Source organism: Canis lupus, chromosome 14 (genome assembly GCF_048164855.1).
Source record: "Canis lupus baileyi chromosome 14, mCanLup2.hap1, whole genome shotgun sequence".
In the NCBI taxonomy this organism is placed as follows: domain Eukaryota; kingdom Metazoa; phylum Chordata; class Mammalia; order Carnivora; family Canidae; genus Canis; species Canis lupus.
In genome coordinates this window covers 16,620,507-16,636,178 of record NC_132851.1, presented here as the reverse complement: position 1 = coordinate 16,636,178, position 15,672 = coordinate 16,620,507, and positions in this window count along the sequence as shown.

Below are 15,672 nucleotides of genomic sequence, written 5' to 3'. Positions count from 1 at the left end.
AATTGCACTGCTGGGGATTTACCCCAAAGATACAGATGCAGTGAAATGCTGGGACCCCAATGTTTATAGCAGCGATGTCCACAATAGCCAAACTGTGGAAGGAGCCTTGGTGTCCATCGAAAGATGAATGGATAAAGAAGATGTGGTCTATGTATACAATGGAATATTCCTCAGCCATTAGAAACGACAAATACCCACCATTTTCTTCGACGTGGAGAGACCTGGAGGGTATTATGCTGAGTGCAATAAGTCAATCAGAAAAGGACAAACATTATATAGTCTCATTCATTTGGGGAATATAAAAATTAGTGAAAGGGAATAAAGGAAAAGGAGAGAAAATGAGTGAAAATATCAGTGAGGGTGACAAAACACGAGAGACACCTAACTCTGGGAAATGAACAAGGGGTAGTGGAAGCGGAAGTGGGCAGGGGGGTTGGGGTGACTGGGTGATGGGCAATGAGGGGGGCACTTGGCGGGATAAGCGCTGGGTGTTATGCTATATGTTAGCAAATTGAACTCCATTTAAAAATAAATTAATTAATTAATTAAATCCCAGTCATTCTTGTTATTTGTCCCACTTACCCCATCTCATTGTCCCATGATCACACTTTTTTTTTCTCTTTATATCTTTGTCCTTATATTCCCATAACTTATTTTAGTTGGATCGTTCACTGCTCTCTTCATTCTCTAGGTAAATCTTACACTCTGTATCCCTTTTTAGGTTCAGTTAAAATTTACTTATTCCTCCCAGAAATCTTTCTTTTTCAAATTTCACTGAGCTCCCTTTTCTCTGAACTTCTCTAGTATGCTCTGTTGTTTTACTAAATTCGTGCTAAATTATATATTGTCTTGATTTATTTGCTTATTCTCAACTACATTTTGAAATCTTAAAATAAATAATTATATCATCTTCAGTATTTGTAGCAGTTAGACAAACTAAGAAAATAAATCAGGATGTTAGTGCATGATAGAGGACAAACTAACCAGAGATAGGATGGATTCGTATATCACAACATTATTCTAATAGGTCTAGTAAATGAGGTGGTAAAACCTGCTTTTTCTTGCTTTCAGTGAAATGGAGAATGCAAATATTAATTGCAGAAAATGCCACATTTCAGAACAAGAAATGAATGATAACAGATTGAGAAGTCAGTAGGAAATCCATGTCAGGAAAAAATCATCTCTGTGATCACAGCTAATCCAATCATCATATGCAGGAAAACTTTCCATAAGTCACCTATCCTTCATCATAAATTGGAGATATTTTATTGATAAGATTAGGGACTTTCACAATGTCCTCAGAAGTCTGGTCTCCTGAAATTTTAACACTTTGAAATAGTTTCAAAATGTGAAAATCCCAACACATAATGAAAGTATTTTGCAAGGATTAAGTTGTTGCCTCAGTGACTTGGGCAAATGTTAGGGTGGTTATCACAAAGTCTAATAAAAGGAAAGTTGCTAAGAATCTGTCAGTATGCCTCCATCCTGGCTTTGATGACACTGTGCCCTGATCACGGACACAAGTATCCTTGCCTATAATGGAAGATGACTCATTAGGTTACCATGGCATTATGAAAATATTGTGTAATGCACACTTTATTGGGTATGAAGTGATTAAATAGAAAGTCTCCCAGCTACTGTTGCCTTGGAAGGTTTTAATGATGCTATGCAGTAAGTGTCATGGTTGCTGCCCAAATGGAGAATCTGTGTCTCCCTTCGTCTCTGAGCAGGAAAGAACTCCTCCCACCAGAGGGCCTTTAGAACTCCTTCCATACTTAGAGAGATCACATCATTGGAGCAAAAAACTTTTTTTTTTTTTTCCTGCACACAGACAAGAGAGATGATAGATACAAAATGCTTAATTTAGAACACTGCAACAATGTGTAACAGAGGTATTTGAGGGGTTAACAAGGAAAGATTTGGCTTTCAAAATCCCTACCTATATTGCGTGTTTATGAAAGCAAAGACCAAGTCTTGGTACTATGGACCTGGAAACAAGAAGTGACAGTCTCAGACAAGAGGAGAAAAATGTGGAACATCAAAAGCAAGGTCCGACTTTATCATTGCAGGGAATGTTCTGTGGGCCACACTGGTTCATGCTAAACACTAGCTCGTTATTATTAATAGACATTGTTTATGTGCTAGCCACATGCTAGATCCTGAAAAATCAAGGAAAAGTTAGCAGATGTGATCCTTCACTCTCGTGGAGTTTATGGATTAATGGGAAAGACATTAAAACAAGAATCATCCAAACAAAAGTATAACCACAAAATATTTTAAGTGCTATAAAGAAAAGGTACAGGGAGGGTAATAATTACCATGTTTAACAAAGTGGCTTAGTAAAACCTGGAAGATGGAAGAGTAGGGAATTTTTGTAAGAAAGTACTATCTAAGCTGAGATCTAAAAAGAGTGGACATTAAATAGATAAAATGGATCACTGGCAGGGAAGAGGTAGTGAGGAATGAAGAGAAGTAGACAGACCATCATGTGCCAAACAATGTTATATGGATCAGAAAGCTAGCCAGAGTGGCTGGAACTAAGAGAGATAGAGGAAGATGAAGTTTCGGGGCAGAACCTCCAGGACTTTATGGGTCCTGTTTGGAAGAATGTTGGTCTTGATTTTAATGGAAAGTCACTGAAGCTCTTAAGATAAGAGGATGATAGTATTTACAGTTAAAATTATGTTTGTTCATATTATAAACAATAGATTAAATGGTACAAAATGAGTTAGAACAGAACCAAATGAAAGAAAAACAGCTCTTCGTGATTCCACTTCAGCTGTAGGAAGGAGGAACTTCTACTGTGTTTTTCAAGGCATGTAGAGATAAGGTCATATGGTATTCTGTGAGGCAAAAGGAAAAGAATGGTGCTCTGAACTTGGTTGAAGTGCACAGAGTCATCTCAAAGAGATGTTTGGAGAGTTTTTCCTAATAGGAGAGGATGTGAGTTTGCCAGTTGTGAGGTTGGTCTGATCTTGGAAAAGAACCTCCTGAGAGATGACTGAATCTCTGCTGCAAAAGCTCATGAATGCATCTGTGTAGGTCATTCCTGACCAGCAAGGCACTGGCCTTGGGAATACGAGGGTCTCATGTCGGTGAAGTGGTACCACTGCTTTTCCTCAGAGACCCTATCAGTTTAGCAGAGTTAAGAGAACTATGAGTTAGTGTTTTAAGCCACTAAGTTTGTTAAATAGAAACAAATGACTGGAACATCTGAAATTGCTGCTTTTCTATTCATTTGTTAGCACCATCATCAGCCACAACTGATGACAAATAGTGATTTTTTTCAGCTTTCCTCCTCTTCCTCCCTTCTCAACTTTCTTTAAGTTTTAAGTCTCCACCTGACTTGATAAGTAATATGTCATCATAAGAAATTGCTTTGTTTTTTACTGGAAATTTTGTTGCATTTTTTCAACTAATTTATTTATTGGGGTATATCATGTTGTTTATAAATTTCATGTTTCTGTACATGTTTCCTAATAACATTATTTTTTAGAGACTGATAAGTAATATTTTAATATTTTATATCACAATATGTTAGTTTTTAGTTATACATGGATGGGCATTTTATGTATGTGTGCTTTATAAGATTGATTGAGGGTTTAGCATTAATGTCTATTGTACTATAGCTTTCCCATTTAAAGTAGTGGGAAATAAGCTCCTGTTTGGCCCAGAATGTCAGAGTTTTCAGAAATGAATCACTAATATAAAATGAGAGATGCCTATATACAATTTTTCACTTTCTGTAATGGAAGAATCAAGAGAGAAGGGGCGGCTGTGTTGGTATTCACGGAATAGCGTCTACAAGTGGGTGGGAGTTACTGGGTTTGTTTTGGATATGTTAGTTATGTGATGTTTTCACACATAGGTAGAGAAGCCAAGAAGGCAATTGCTTAGAAAACAAAACAAAACAAAACAAAATTCAAAAAGCAAAACAAAAACACTAGGAAATAATCAGAAACCACTGGAAGCCCTTAACAATAACTCAGTTGTATTTGGGTCAGATAAAATTATGATAGAGGACTATACACATAGAGTGGTCTAGGAGGTCCAACTCCAAAATCACAGATGAACCCAATTATTTTACACAGGTACTACCTAATATTCACCCTTTAAAGTCACAAATTGAGGACAGACTGCAGTTGGCCCTAGCAGTGCTTTACAGAATCTTCCATTTTAACTCATGTAATAGAAAGTTCTCAAGGGTAAGAGTTATATTTCATGTGGCTAGAGCAATTGACTCAGGCCCCTAAAGAACTCAACCATCACTATGTATAAGAGAGAAATATAGCCACACATTTCTGTACAAATTCCATATATGTATAAGTGAGATGCAAAGAACATATGTTCAGCCATAAATATGTTCATGTATAGCAGGCTACTCCTTCTGTGAATAATCACATGCAGAGACATTTGAGGAAATGCAAATAAACTGCTTAGAAGTGTTCTTGGCACTTTGTAAGTGATCAGTAAATGTTAACTGCAATAATAATATTATTGTTATTCTTTTCCTTCTGTTTCTACTCCTCTTTCTTCTCCTCTGCTCTTTCTTTCTCCTCATATTCATTGCTTCTCTGGGAATGCCATCATACCACTGTTACTGATTCCCGGTCACCCACTTTCAGAACAGAGAATTGTGATTAATTCTCTTTCTTGCCTGTCTGCTTTTCTAATTAATCCTAAGATCAGTTTTACTCCCACACCCTTTAGTTCCCTCGTCCATCTCATGCTCCTTGCCACTGTCATGTTTAATATCCCTATAACTTTTCATCTACAAAGCGCCAACCTCAAACCAAGGGTGGATTGCCCATAGGCAGTGAAGCCTATCCTTAGAGCACTGAAAAACAGGCATGTCATAAAGATGAAGATAGTTCAGTCTTGATGAACCTTTTCAGGGTTTTTCTGTCAGGAAACCTAGAAACATATTGAAGTGTTTTTTGTTTTTTTTTTCCTACATATGTTTCATTCTTAATAGTTAGGGATTGATTTTATCATGACCCATAGTCAAGAGCAGTAATACCAAAATATTTTCAAAGTTTAAGGCTTCTAAGATCTTATCATCTAACCCAACTCCTGACTTGTCTCCAGCATTCTGGTTGGTTCTTTCTCAAATACACTCCTTTCAGGATAGTGAGTACTTCTGTAATGAAATTGCACAACTCAGAAATTAACAGTAATTTACAGTGATTAAAAATATCGGGTAGCCCATGTGGCTCAGCAGTTTAGCGCTACCTTCCACCCGGGGCGTGATCCTGGAGACCCAAGATCGAGTCCCGTGTCAGGCTTCCTGCATGGAGCCCGCTTCTCCCTCTGCCTGTGTCTCTGCCTCTCTCTGTCTCTCTCTGTGTCTCTCATGAATAAATAAATAAAATCGTAAAAAAATATATCAAGCAATCATAAAGATGTGGATTAGGGAGAGTTCCATAATATTCTGGGGGTATGAGTATAAAGAATAGGCTTTCATAGGGAAACATATTAAGGTTAAGCAAGAGAAGATCATAGCCCACCGATATCTCATCCTCCTCCAGGGAGATTCTTTGAGGACCCTGTATTTCTGGTTACAGCATAGGTTTGTATTACAGGTGTGGGTAACTATTCCTTTGCTGAGCTACTTCTTGGTAGTACACGTGGGGGAACACTTTTGATAGATGTAAGAGTCAAAGTTTAATATGAGTATCTATGCCAGCTCTTCAGACAGTTGTATGGAAATGCCAGCTGCTTGGCGAAGGGGGTGCACTCAGGCCCAAGGGAAGCTGAGCTCAGGTGTAGTCCCTCTCACTGGGATGGGGGTGTGCTTGGTCTCTGTCAGCTCATTGCAAGGTAATCTGAGCTTCAGATTATTCACTGGATAATCCTACTTGTTTCCCTCTTTCTGATCCTGACATCACTCTTGCATCCTATGCTTGTCTTTCTTTCTTTCTTTCTTTCTTTCTTTCTTTCTTTCTTTCTTTCTTTCTTTCTTTCTTTCTTTCTTTCTTTCTTTCTTTTTTTCTTTCTTTCTTTTTCTTCTCTTTCTTTCTTTCTCTTTCTTTCTTTCTTCTTTCTTTCTTTCTTTCTTTCTTTCTTTCTTTCTTCTTCTTTCTTTCTTTCTTTCTTTCTTTCTTTCTTTCTTCTCTTTCTTTCTTTCTTTCTTTCTTTCTTCTTTCTTTCTCTTCTTTCTTTCTTCTTCTTCTTTCTTCTTCTTCTTCTTCTTCTTCTTCTTCTTCTTCTTCTTCTTCTCCTTCCTTCCTTCCTTCCTTCTCTTTCTTTCTTTCTTTCTTTCTTTCTTTCTTTCTTTCTTTCTTCTTTCTTCTTCTTCTTCTTCTTCTTCTTCTTCTTCTTCTTCTTCTTCTTCTTTTTCTTCTCCTTCCTTCCTTCCTTCCTTCCTTCCTTCCTTCCTTCCTTCCTTCCTTCCTTCCTTCCTTCCATTTCCTGTGCTGTTTTTCCTTGAAAGATTTGCTCATATTAGGTTATCTACCACCTTGCTTATGTTGGCCCTCCACTTCCATACTTATACTTTCCTCCTACATCAACTTCATGTTTATTCTACATAACTTTCAGAAGCCATGTTAAATACTGCCCTCTCTTCATGGAGTCTTCCTTCCCATTCACCTAAAATAGCCTAGATTTTTTTGATAGAGAAGTAAAATATTTAAAACGCTAAGCACTCTGTTGAAAAATTAGAATTTTTTTTAGTAACTATATATTTTTATTCTTTTCATCAAAACTAATTAATACAATAATGCTTTTGTTTAAAAATTTTACGCAATTAATAAAAAATGCAAGGGGTCCAAACTGACTTAGAAATGTCAGGATATTTTGTAGGAACTAAAGTTTTATGAACCATATGAATAGGCCAAGCCAAGATATCAGTGTCAAGCTTCTGGTAAAAGTGACTACAGACTTTTAAGCAACAATTTCCATAAAGGTTTGTCAGTCAGGCAATGAAATGTGAGCTTCTTTAAAGAAGCTTATAAAATTGCATTATTTACAAGTTTGGGAGTATATCACATGTTAAATAGAAGTGATTTTTGTTACAAAATATAAAACCCAAGCAGGACCTGAAAAGGCTCTGAAGAAATATGACCATACCTGGGCAGCCATATATTAAACTTTGAGAAAGTATTAAGAGGAGTTAAGGTAAGAACTCATGTGGAATCCAATTGTACCTATATAGCAGGCACACAGTGTATTTCAGAATGGTGTAACATTGCCTCTTATCTAGGAATGTGCATTGAATATAGTAGAAGTAGAGGCTCCAATCTAGTAATCTATATTTTAGAGAGAGCTAGTAAATAAACAGGTAGTGCAACAGCATGTACTATTTGTGATTTGTTTTCTTGAATCATTATTACTAGAGAACGTTTCCCAAGTACTTATAATATATGAGAAAATATCCACAACACAGAGGCAGGCATGGCCTCTACCCAGTGGTTCTGCAATGTAAAGAAGTCTGGCAATAAAGCAGACATAAAAACACCGGAAGATGGATGACTTACATGGAGGTGATGCTGTTTGCCTAAAGTTTTATTTTTCTGGTTTCTTATTTGAGGCCTCTCCCATTGCTCTATGATTTTAAAAAGGTGCCTGCCATGTGTGGGGTCATAGAATTGCATTTTGGTCCTGTTTTCTCCTTCATAAAGAGTCTACTATGAGGTGAACGTTAAATTAGTATGTTACAAATTAATGTATTCCAAGGCCCTAATTCATAAGAAAAAGAAAATATTTTTTCTACATATTTTTGCTTATTCCAGCTTTATTTGTACATGGCCAAAGCAAATCTTGTTTGCTAGAGATCTGTTATGTAATATTAGCAATTTAATAGAGATGCTGGTTTTGATAATGACCATCAGAATATCTTTTTAAAATATTTTTTAAAAGTTTTTATGGTTATTACCTTTAAATTTTTCACATTGTAAATAACCAGTAGGGTTTTTCCTGTGAAATAACAAGATAACACAAGGAAGAAAATTGTTGGGAAGCAGGTAGCCTTTAGGAAATTCTGATTGAGTATTCTCTCCTGGAGGAATAGAGACTCTGAAGATTATGTGTCTCCAAGACTGGAGGATCTCAGGTATGTTAATTGAATGCTTGATATGAGGAGGTCCTTAATGTACCACTGAATTGCATCTGCAGTCTTAAAATTTTGAAAGGGCAGTGGCTTCTTGAAAGTATCTTGTCATCAACAAGGATATACTACAAAAATAAGACAAAACTTTAAAATAAACCAGCTCAGATCCAAAGGGATGTTCAATGATAATCCATTTAATTATTTATTCATAAATTATGTATCTGTTAACTAGCTCTGTACTTAGGGATGAATTGATGCTTTCAAAAGCACTTATCACACTAAGAAAATGATATCACCTCACATAATTAAGAATTATAAAATTCTCAAAATTTATTGTTTTTTAATTGTGACTATGTTGTAAAAAGCTCTTTGTGAAATCCCAATAATAGAAAATTGAGACTGGAAGTGGGTTGACATTTCTGGTATTCCATTAGATACCAAAGTTCCAGTGGATAGGAGTGATTTCTGTGCATTAACTAGTATAATACTTGCTTACACTAGACACTCAGTATTGCTAGATGGATGAATAAACTGAGAATATTTGGTCTTGAGATTAAAAACAAAAAATAAAAAACTCCAGGATAGCCAGTGTTTGTGCTTCAAAGGATGGAAAGAGAAGCATTGGGGAAAGATGTGGTTGGAAAGATGGGCTGGACCCAGCCCCTGAAGAGCCAAAGGTCATTCTAAAGAGCATAGAATTTTTAGTAGAGGGGTGACAAGTTAGCTTTGCATTTCATAAGAATTGGTCATTTATTACCACTGTGGATACTACAGTTACCAGAAAGCTTATTTAAAAAAATAATGACTTGGTGCTCACTTTGGCAGTTCCTGTACTAAAATTAGAATCATACAGAGCTTGGCATAGCTGCTGCACAAAGATGACACGCAAATTTGTGAAGAAACAATAACCCAAACTTCCCAAATGGGGGAAAGAAGTGATTATTCAGATTCATTAAGCATAAAGGATATCAAATATTATAAATCTAAATAAGTCTATATGAAGACACATTATAAGGTAGTTGATAAAAGCCAAAGACAAAGTGAATTTTGAAAATTGCAAATGAAAATTTGTCACATTCAAGGGAACTCTAATAAGACTATTTGCAGAGTTCTTAGCAGAAACCTTGCAGGCCACACAGGAGTTGAGTTATTTAAACTGCTGAAAGAAAAAAAACTACCAAGCAAGAATATTGTACATAGCTGAACAGTTCAAAAATGAAGAAGAGATAAAGCCTTCCCCAGACAAATAGAAACTAAGGAAGTTAATAATATATAATCGGCTTTATAAGAAATAGTAAAGGGGACTCTTCAAATTGAAACAAAAAGATGCTAAACAATGCAAAAGTACCTGAACCCTGGTAATGATAAATATATAAACAAATACAGAATACTGGAATACTGTAATGATGGTATATAAAACACTATTTTAATATAAATATAACATAACTATAAAATTTATTAATAAATTTACAATGCAAAAAGCTGTAAACTGTGATAAAAATGAAGATTCAAAGGGCTACATGTATCTCAATGTTTGTAGCAACATTATCAACAATAGTTAAACTATGGAGAGAACCCAAGTTCCAATCGACTGATGAATGGACAAAGAAGATGAGGTATATATATATACACACACACATACACACAATGGAATATTACTCAATCATAAAAAAAAATGAAATCTTGCCATTTGCAATGATGCGGATGGAGCTAGAGTGTATTCTGCTAAGTGAAACAAGTTAGAGAAAGACAAATACCATATGATTTTACTCATATGGGATTTAGGAAACAAAACAGATGAACATAGGGAAGGGGGGAATAGAGAGAGGGAAGCAAATCATAAAAGACCCTTAATGATAGAGAACAAATTGAGGGTTGATGGAAGGAGATGGGTAGGGAACAAGCTAAGCGGGTGATGGGTATTAAGGAGGACACTTGTTATGATGAACACCGGATGTTATATGTAAGTGATAAATCACTAATTTCTACTCCCAAAACCAGTATTACACTATATCTTAACTAATTAGAATTTAAATAAGAATGTGGAAAGATGGACACCTAGGTGGCTCAATGATTGAGTGTCTGCCTTTGGCTCAGGTCATGATCCCACAGTCCTTGGATTGAGCCCTGCATCCGGCTCCCAGCAGGGAGTCTGCTTCTCCCTCTGCCTATGTCTCTGCCTGTCTCTTTCTGTGTCTCTCATGAATAAATAAATAAACAAACAAACAAATAAATAAAATCTTTAAGAAAAATAATGTGGAAAGAAAAAAAGATGTAAATTGTGACTTCAATAACATAAATTGTATTGGGCAAGAGAAGTAAAAATAGTAGTTTTTATATGCTATTTGTTTTTGGCTTAAAATAGGCTGTTTTAAGATGTTTTATGTAAGCCTCATGATTACTACAAAAAATACATACAAAATATACACAAAAGAAAATAAAGATATATGACCACAGTAAATCAACAAAACAAGAGGAAGGATAGTAAGAGAAGTAAAGATGAACAAAAGAGCCACAAAACAGAAAACAATGAATAAATTACAGTAGTAAGTTTTTCCCCTAAGGATAATTACTTTAAAAGTAAATGGAATAAATTTTCTGATCAAAAGACATAGCATGGCTGATGGATTATAAAACAAGACCCAACTACATGCTGCCTACAGGGACTTTCTTTAGAATTAAAGACACATACAGTTAATGTGGTGGAAAAAGATAGTCAGCAAATGATAATCAGAAGAGAGCAGGGGTGGTTTTACTTGTATCAAACAAAATACATTTTAAATAAAAAATTATCACAAGACACCAAAAAGAATATTACATAATGATAAAAGGATATGCACCTGGAATATATAATAATTATAAATATATATGTGTACCCAACATCAGAACACCAGAATATATAAAGCAAAAATTAATAGAACTGAAGGACGAAATTCATAGCAATACAATAGTAGTAGGAGACTTTAATATCAAATTTTCAATAATTGATAATGTCCAGGCAGAAAATCAATAAAGAAATAGCTAACTTGAACAACACTGTAGATCAAACAAACCTAACAAACATATTCAGTACTTTCCCTCCAACAGCAGTAGAGCACACATTTTTCTCAAGCATCCATAGAACACTGTCCAAATAGATCCCATGTTGGGTCCTAAAACAAATCTTAACATGTTTAAGAAGACTGAAATCATGCCAAGTATCTTTTACAAAATAATGATATGAAACTAGGAATCAATAGAAGAGAAATTGGAAAATTCATAAATATGTGAAAATTAAGCAACACACTCCTGCACAACCAATAGGTCAAAGAAGAAATCAGGGATCCCTGGGTGGCGCTGCGGTTTAGCGCCTGCCTTTGGCCCAGGGCGCGATCCTGGAGACCCGAGATCGAATCCCACGTCGGGCTCCCGGTGCATGGAGCCTGCTTCTCCCTCTGCCTGTGTCTCTGCCTCTCTCTCTCTCTCTCTCTGTGTGACTATCATAAATAAAAAATAAAAAAAAAATTAAAAAAAAAAAAACAAAGAAGAAATCAAAGGAGAAATCTGAAAAATGCCCTGAGGCAAATGAAAATTAAAACACAATGTACCAATACTTATGGGATGTAGCAAAAGCAGTTATAAGAGGAAATTTTATGACAATACACAACCACATTAAAAAAGGAAGATCTAGGGATGCCTCAGTAACTCAGGCAATTAAGTGCCTGACTCTTGATTTTGGCTCAGGTTATGATCTCATGATCCTAGGATTAAGCCCTGTATTAGGCTCCATGCTCAGTGCGGAATCTGCTTTAGATACTTTCTCCCATCTCTTCTGCTCCTACCTGCTCTCCTCTATCTGTAATAAATAAATAAATAAATAAATAAACAAACAAACAAATAAATAAATAAATAAATAAAATCTTAAAAAAAATCTCAAAAAAACTCCTAAATTTATACCTCAAGGAGCTAGAAAAAGAACAAACTAAGTCTAAAGTTAGCTGAAGGAAAGAAATGCTAAATACTAGAGCAATAATAAATGAAATAGGGGCTACACAAACAACAGAAAAGATCAATGAAACCAAGAGTTGGTTTTTGGAAAGCATAAACAAAATTTACAAATCTTTAGCTAGTCTAACAAAAAAAAAAAGAGAGAGAATAAAAAAGCTGACCTAAATTAATAAAATCAGAAATGAAAGAGGAGACATTACAACTAATGCCACAGAAATAAAAAGGATCACAAGAGGCTACTGTGAACAGTTATTTGCCAACAGACTGGATGACAGAGGAAATGGGTAAATTGCTAGATATACAAAACCACCAAGACTGAATCATGAAGAAAAAGTAAGTCTGAACAGATCAGTAATGAATAAGGAGATTTAATAAGTAATAAAAACATCCAACACAGAAAAGTCCAGGACCAGATGGCTTCACTAGTGAATTCTACCAAACATTTAAAGAAGAATTAATGCCAGCTCTTTTTAAACTCTTCCAAAAAACCGAAGAGAACACTTCCAAACTAAATTTTACGAGGCCAGAATTACCCTGATAGCAAAGCCAGACAAAACCACCACAAGAAACAAGAAAATTACAGGCCAATGCCCTTGATTAACATAGATGCAAAAATCCTCAAAAAAATACTAGCAAACTAAGTCACTACTTTGAGTACATTAAAAGGATCATATGTCATGATCAAGTAAGATTTATTCTTTTTTTTTTGTAAGATTTATTCTTGAGACACAAATGTATTCCAATACACACACATCAATAAATACGACACATTAACAAAATTGAGGATAGGAATCACAGGGTTATATCAACAATTGCAACAAAAGAATTTAACAAAATTCAACACTTTTTCATGAAAACTCCTAGGCATAGAAACAATGGACCTCAATATAATAAAGGCTTTATATGGAAAACTACAGCTAACATCATACTCAATTATAATAAACTGAAAGCTTTTTCTCTGATATTAGGGAGAAGAAAGAAAACCCACTCTCACCACTTCTATTCAAATAGTGCTAGAAATTGTAGCCAGAGCAATCAGGCAAGAAAAAAGAAATCAATTCATTTAAATCAGAAAGGATAAAGTAAAATTATCTCTGCTGCAGATAATTAGGTATGTTGAAAGCTCTAAGGAACCCCCCCCAAAAAAAAAACCTGTTAATGCTAATAAAGAAATTCAGTAAATTACAGGACATAGAATAAAAATAATTTGCATATCTATGTAGTAACAAAGGAATATCAGAAAGATAAAGAAAGCAATTTTATTTATTTATTTATTTATTTATTTATTTATAAAGATTTTATTTATTTATTCATGAGAGACACAGAGAGGTAGAGATATAGGCAGAGGGAGAAGCAACTCTCCACCCGGAGCCTGATACAGCACTTGATCCCAGCACCCAGGGATCACGACTTGAGCCAAAGGCAGACCCTCAACCACTGAGCCACCCAGGTGCCCAAAAGCAATCCTATTTACAATAGCATCAAAAAGAATAAAATACTTGAGATTAAATTTAATCAAGAAATAAAAGACTCATACACTGGAAACTGTGAAACATTGGTGAAACTAATAAAGAAAGCATAAACAAATTGAAGAACAATCTATATTTATGCATATTGTTAAAATGTTCACACAACCCAGAACAACCCCCACATTTGATGTAATAGACATAAAATTCTTAGTGACAACTTTTACAGAAATAGAAGAAAAATCCCCAAATTCATTTGGAATCATAAAAAATCATTAAAAAACCCACAAATTGTCAAAGAAATATTGAGAAAAAACAACCCTTGAGGCCTCACACTTTGATTTAAAAATATACTACAAAGCTACAGTAATTAAAACAGTATGGTACTGGCATGAATATAGACAGACAGACTAATGGAACAAAATAGAGAACCCAGAAATAAACCCATGCATACCTAATCAATTCATCTTTGACAAGTGTACCAAGAATTCACAATTGGGAAAGGATATTATTCTTTTCAACAAGGTGATGGGAAAATATCTACATGAAAAAGAATATAATCAGAATATTATCTTATACCACATATAAAAATCTGCTCAGAAAGTCCTAAAGGCATAAACATAACACCCAAAACTCTAAAAATCATAGTAGAAAACATAGGGCAAAGTCTTTTGACTCAAATCCTGGCAATGATTTTTTGGGTATGACACCAAAAACACAGGTAACAGAAACAAAAATAGACAATTGGAACTAAATGAAATTAAAAAGCTTCTGCATAGCAAAGAAAACAACCAACTAACAAAGAATGAAAAGTCAATCCATAGGATGACAGAAAATAATTGCAAGTCATATATCTGATAGGGAGTTAATTAATTTCCAAAATATGTAAGGAACGGCTATAACTCAATTGCAAAAAGGAAATGACTCCATTAAAAATGGACAATGGACTTGAACAGACATTTCTCCAAAGAAGATATACAAATGGCCAACAGACATATGAAAAGATGCTCTGTGTCATTAATTATCAAGGAAATGTAAAACTACAATGAGATATCACCTCATAACCTGGTAGAATGGTTATTACCGAAAAAAACAAAAGATAAGTGTTAGTGAGCATGTGGAGAAATTTGAACCCTTGTGCACTTAGTGGGAAGATAAAATAGTATAGCATCTGTGGAAAACAAGATGGAGTTTCTTTAAAAAAATTAAAAATAGAATTATCATATGATCTAGCAATCCTACTTTTAGGTTTACACCCAAAATATTAAAATTAGGATTTTGAACAGATATCTTCACTCCTATGTTCATTGCAGCTAATTTTATTCATAATAGCTAAGAAATTGAAACAATCCAAGTGAACATTGGCAGGTGAGTAAATAAAGAAAATGTAGTATATACATTATTCAGCCTTAAAAAAGAAGATAACTTCAAACAACATGCTAAATGAAATAAACCAGCCACAGAAGATCAAATACTGTGAGAGTCCACTAATGTAAGACATCTAAAATAGCCAAACTCATAGATATAGATAATGCAGTGGTGGTTGCTAGGTGCTGAGGGGAGGGGGAAATGAAGGGATCATTGTTCAGTGGGTAAAAGTTTCTGTTACACTCAATAAATAAGTTCTAGAAATCTGTTGTACAACACATGCTTGTAGTTAACAGTGTGGTACTGTGCACTTCCAAATTTGTTAAGAGTGCTAGAACTTATGTTAAGTACTCTTCCAACAACAACAACACAACAAACAAAACAAAGGGGCACCAGGGAAGTTTCAGAGGTGTTGGATATGTCTGTTACCTTAATTGTGGTGAAGTGTCATGGACGTTTGCATATGTTCAAACTCATCAAATTGTACACATTAAATATATGAAGTTCTTTCATATTAGTAATACCTTAATAAAACTTTAAAAAAAAAGAATAGTGGCTTTTTTGACTCAGGAGTGATAGTTGTGGACCCTTCATGAGTTTCTTGATATAGGAGTTTTTTATATGCTTATTGTCAATTTCCCACATCTAGAACAGGGTTTGTTACATAGGGTGCTTAATAAATGCTTGTGCAATAATCTAAGGAACAAAACACACAAAGGTTTAAAAAAAGAAATTCAGAAATGGTTGATATATAAAAATACCTGCATTCATGCATGGATGTGAGAATTGCTTTTGTAAGGG